This window comes from Coregonus clupeaformis, chromosome 8 (assembly GCF_020615455.1).
Source record: "Coregonus clupeaformis isolate EN_2021a chromosome 8, ASM2061545v1, whole genome shotgun sequence".
Classification (NCBI taxonomy): domain Eukaryota; kingdom Metazoa; phylum Chordata; class Actinopteri; order Salmoniformes; family Salmonidae; genus Coregonus; species Coregonus clupeaformis.
In genome coordinates this window covers 23188294-23194140 of record NC_059199.1, presented here as the reverse complement: position 1 = coordinate 23194140, position 5847 = coordinate 23188294, and positions in this window count along the sequence as shown.

The window sequence follows — 5847 nt, the reverse complement described above, 5'->3', positions numbered from 1 at the left end:
TATACAGGCCCGTCTGAAGTTTGCCAATGAACATCTGAATGATTCAGAGGAGAACTGGGTGAAAGTGGTCAGATGAGACCAAAATCGAGCTCTTTGGCATCAACTCAACTCGCCGTGTTTGGAGGAGGAGGAATGCTGCCTATGACCCCAAGAACACCATCCCCACCGTCACACATAGTATAGTAGAAACATTATGCTTTGGGGGTGTTTTTCTGCTAAGGGGACAGGACAACTTCACCGCATCAAAGGGACGATGGACGGGGCCATGTACCATCAAATCATGGGTGAGAACCTCCTTCCCTCAGCCAGGGCATTGAAAATGGGTCGTGGATGGGTATTCCAGCATGACAATGACCCAAAACACACGGTCAAGGCAACAAAGGAGTGGCTCAAGAAGAAGCACATTAAGGTCCTGGAGTGGCCTAGCCAGTCTCCAGACCTTAATCCCATAGAAAATCTGTGGAGGAAGCTGAAGGTTCGAGTTGCCAAACGTCAGGCTCGAAACCTTAATGACTTGGAGAAGATCTGCAAAGAGGAGTGGGACAAAATCCCTCCTGAGATGTGTGCAAACCTGGTGGCCAACTACAAGAAACGTCTGACCTCTGTGATTGCCAACAAGGGTTTTGCTACCAAGTACTAAGTCATGTTTTGCAGAGGGGTCAAATACTTACAGTGGGGAAAAAAAGTATTTAGTCAGCCACCAATTGTGCAAGTTCTCCCACTTAAAAAGATGAGAGAGGCCTGTAATTTTCATCATAGGTACACGTCAACTATGACAGACAAATTGAGAGAAAAAAAATCCAGAAAATCACATTGTATGATTTTTTATGAATTTATTTGCAAATTATGGTGGAAAATAAGTATTTGGTCACCTACAAACAAGCAAGATTTCTGGCTCTCACAGATCTGTAACTTCTTCTTTAAGAGGCTCCTCTGTCCTCCACTCGTTACCTGTATTAATGGCACCTGTTTGAACTTGTTATCAGTATAAAAGACACCTGTCCACAACCCCAAACAGTCACACTCCAAACTCCACTATGGCCAAGACCAAAGAGCTGTCAAAGGACACCAGAAACAAAATTGTAGACCTGCACCAGGCTGGGAAGACTGAATCTGCAATAGGTAAGCAGCTTGGTTTGAAGAAATCAACTGTGGGAGCAATTATTAGGAAATGGAATACATACAAGACCACTGATAATCTCCCTCGATCTGGGGCTCCTCGCAAGATCTCACCCCGTGGGGTCAAAATGATCACAAGAACGGTGAGGAAAAATCCCAGAACCACACGGGGGAACCTAGTGAATGACCTGCAGAGAGCTGGGACCAAAGTAACAAAGCCTACCATCAGTAACACACTACGCCGCCAGGGACTCAAATCCTGCAGTGCCAGACGTGTCCCCCTGCTTAAGCCAGTACATGTCCAGGCCCGTCTGAAGTTTGCTAGAGTGTATTTGGATGATCCAGAAGAGGATTGGGAGAATGTCATATGGTCAGATGAAACCAAAATAGAACTTTTTGGTAAAAACTCAACTCGTCGTGTTTGGAGGACAAAGAATGCTGAGTTGCATCCAAAGAACACCATACCTACTGTGAAGCATGGGCGTGGAAACATCATGCTTTGTGGCTGTTTTTCTGCAAAGGGACCAGGACGACTGATCCGTGTAAAGGAAAGAATGAATGGGGCCATGTATCGTGAGATTTTGAGTGAAAACCTCCTTCCATCAGCAAGGGCATTGAAGATGAAACGTGGCTGGGTCTTTCAGCATGACAATGATCCCAAACACACCGCCCGGGCAACGAAGGAGTGGCTTCGTAAGAAGCATTTCAAGGTCCTGGAGTGGCCTAGACAGTCTCCAGATCTCAACCCCATAGAAAATCTTTGGAGGGAGTTGAAAGTCCGTGTTGCCCAGCGACAGCCCCAAACATCACTGCTCTAGAGGAGATCTGCATGGAGGAATGGGCCAAAATACCAGCAACAGTGTGTGAAAACCTTGTGAAGACTTACAGAAAATGTTTGACCTGTGTCATTGCCAACAAAGGGTATATAACAAAGTATTGAGAAACTTTTGTTATTGACCAAATACTTATTTTCCACCATAATTTGCAAATAAATTCATTAAAAATCCTACAATGTGATTTTCTGGATTTTTTTTCCTCATTTTGTCTGTCATAGTTGACGTGTACCTATGATGAAAATTACAGGCCTCTCTCATCTTTTTAAGTGGGAGAACTTGCACAATTGGTGGCTGACTAAATACTTTTTTCCCCCACTGTATTTCTCTCATTAAAATGCAAATCAATTTATAACATTTTTGACATGCGTTTTTCTGGATTTTTGTTGTTGTTATTCTATCTCTCACTGTTCAAATAAACCTACCATTAAAATTATAGACTGATCATGTCTTTGTCAGTGGGCAAACGTACAAAATCAGCAGGGGATCAAATATTTTTTTCCCTCACTGTATGCACGCACCACTTTTCCGTTATTTATTTTTTTGAATTTGTTTTGCCAAGAATTTTGTAAGGAACTGTATCTCTTAACACCATCCATATTGGATTTCTACTTGCCATATATTTCTCAACTGTACTGTGATGTTTCACAAAAGTTCTGAACCCTTCTATTCTTTTTGTTTCTACAGATTGTAAATTGAAAATAAACATTTTTGCTAAAAGTATTATTATATTATTGATCGATTGACTATGACTTTTCAGATCACCCAGTAGTGCTATCTGCAGGGTTAGCTCCAGGTAAATATTGCAATCCTTCAGCCATTTCTGGACCTGTGACCAAAAACAAGCTACAAATGGACAGTACCAAAACGAATGATTAAATGATTCTGTCTCTTCGCAGCAAAATCTGCTGAGCTGGGAAGATTGTATCCCCCATATAAATAACATTCTATTGGTTGCAAGAATTGTGTATAATAATTTAAATCGGACAATTCTAAGTTTTGAATCCGGCGTCGTTTTGCGTATCAGTTCATAAACCATTTGCCATGGAATCGGTACGTCAAAAATCTCTTCCCAACGATTTTGCAGCTGTCAATCCTTTGGTCCTTAAATGTAACTGGTATACTTTTTAAATCTTTGTGAAGACAAAAGAAAGCCATCTGCATCTTATTCTATATTATAAACTGGGTGTTCGAGCCGTGAATACTGATTGGCTGAAAGCTGTGGTATATCAGACTGTATACCACCTGTATGACAAAACATTTATTTTTACTGTTATAATTATGTTGGTAACCAGTTTATAATAGCAATAAGGCACCTCTGGGATTTGTGGTATATGGCCATTATACCACGGCTAATAATATTGTTTACATGCAGATTTTTGAATATTCGCATGAAAATCTGTTGTGAGCATTATGAGCAAAAAATATATATAACTTGTATAAATAAAGGAAGAGAAGCTTAGGCCTATCCCCAGAGAGATAGAGAGGTAGAGATATGCCAGCGGCATGCTACCACACTGACTGAGTCTGCTATATAGTTTAGTATACTATATACAGTGGGGAAAAAAGTATTTAGTCAGCCACCAATTGTGCAAGTTCTCCCACTTAAAAAGATGAAAGAGGCCTGTAATTTTCATCATAGGTACACGTCAACTATGACAGACAAATTGAGAAAAAAAAATCCAGAAAATCCCATTGTAGGATTTTTAATGAATTTATTTGCAAATTATGGTGGAAAATAAGTATTTGGTCACCTACAAACAAGCAAGATTTCTGGCTCTCACAGACCTGTAACTTCTTCTTTAAGAGGCTCCTCTGTCCTCCACTCGTTACCTGTATTAACGGCACCTGTTTGAACTTGTTATCAGTATAAAAGACACCTGTCCACAACCTCAAACAGTCACACTCCAAACTCCACAATGGCCAAGACCAAAGAGCTGTCAAAGGACACCAAAAACTAAATTGTAGACCTGCACCAGGCTGGGAAGACTGAATCTGCAATAGGTAAGCAGCTTGGTTTGAAGAAATCAACTGTGGGAGCAATTATTAGGAAATGGAAGACATATAAGACCACTGATAATCTCCCTCGATCTGGGGCTCCACGCAAGATCTCACCCCGTGGGGTCAAAATGATCACAAGAACGGTGAGCAAAAATCCCAGAACCACACGGGGGGACCTAGTGAATGACCTGCAGAGAGCTGGGACCAAAGTAACAAAGCCTACCATCAGTAACACACTACGCCGCCAGGGACTCAAATCCTGCAGTGCGAGACGTGTCCCCCTGCTTAAGCCAGTACATGTCCAGGCCCGTCTGAAGTGCATTTGGATGATCCAGAAGAGGATTGGGAGAATGTCATATGGTCAGATGAAACCAAAATATAACTTTTTGGTAAAAACTCAACTCGTCATGTTTGGAGGACAAAGAATGCTGAGTTGCATCCAAAGAACACCATACCTACTGTGAATCATGGGGTTGGAAACATCATGCTTTGGGGCTGTTTTTTCTGCAAAGGGACCAGGACGACTGATCCGTGTAAAGGAAAGAATGAATGGGGCCATGTATCGTGAGATTTTGAGTGAAACCCTCCTTCCATCAGCAAGGGCATTGAAGATGAAACGTGGCTAGGTCTTTCAGCATGACAATGATCCCAAACACACCGCCCGGGCAACGAAGGAGTGGCTTCGTAAGAAGCATTTCAAGGTCCTGGAGTGGCCTAGCCAGTCTCCAGATCTCAACCCCATAGAAAATCTTTGGAGGGAGTTGAAAGTCTGTGTTGCCCAGCGACAGCCCCAAAACATCACTGCTCTAGAGGAGATCTGCATGGAGGAATGGGCCAAAATACCAGCAACAGTGTGTGAAAACCTTTTGAAGACTTACAGAAAACGTTTGACCTGTGTCATTGCCAACAAAGGGTATATAACAAAGTATTGAGAAACTTTTGTTATTGACCAAATACTTATTTTCCACCATCATATGCCAATAAATTCATTAAAAATCCTACAATGTGATTTTCTGGATTTTTTTTTCTCATTTTGTCTGTCATAGTTGACGTGTACCTATGATGAAAATTACAGGCCTCTCTCATCTTTTTAAGTGGGAGAACTTGCACAATTGGTGGCTGACTAAATACTTTTTTTCCCCACTGTATAAGGTACTGTAGACCAGGGTTCTTCAATTCCGGTCCTGGAGGGCCGAAACACCTCTGTTTTTCATCATCTCCTTCTAATCAGGGGCTAATTCAGACCTGGGACACCAGGTGAGTGCAATTAACTACCAGGTAGAAATAAAAAACAGAAGTGTTTTGGCCCTCCAGGACCGGAATTGAAGAACCCTGCTGTAGACTATACTAACCTGTTGTAAAAATTAACACACAGAAAATAGTAGTGCATAAGGGAAGTACCAAAACACCTTGATATAGGGGAGGCGCATGCAAGCAGATTAGGAAATGTGGCTAGGATGGAATAAATTATATAGTAAAACCTGCAAAAGAGCAAACGTTAACCAGGGAAAAAAACGCACAACCCTCCCCTGTGCCAAATAAAAAATCACACAACCTTCCCCAAAGCAAATAAACAAGTTTGAAAACCAACCCCTATTTTGGACCACTTCTCCCCCCTCAATAAATTGCGGTCTGTCCCTAATTTAGCTCAACCAGGACACTTCCACATCTTTGACGGTTTTGCCTGTCTATGACCATGTTTTCTTAGATCTGCATTCTTGCATGAGTAATCTATTAAACATTCTGAAAGTGAGTTGCATAGGCTACGATTTAGCCTGCTATAATGTATTATCTGCGCAACGACCGATCAATTATAATCCACTCAGTGCTAGTGCACAAACGTGTGTGCGCGTGTACTTTATCTGCGAGCCTCGTTCTCGCCATGAAACTGGCC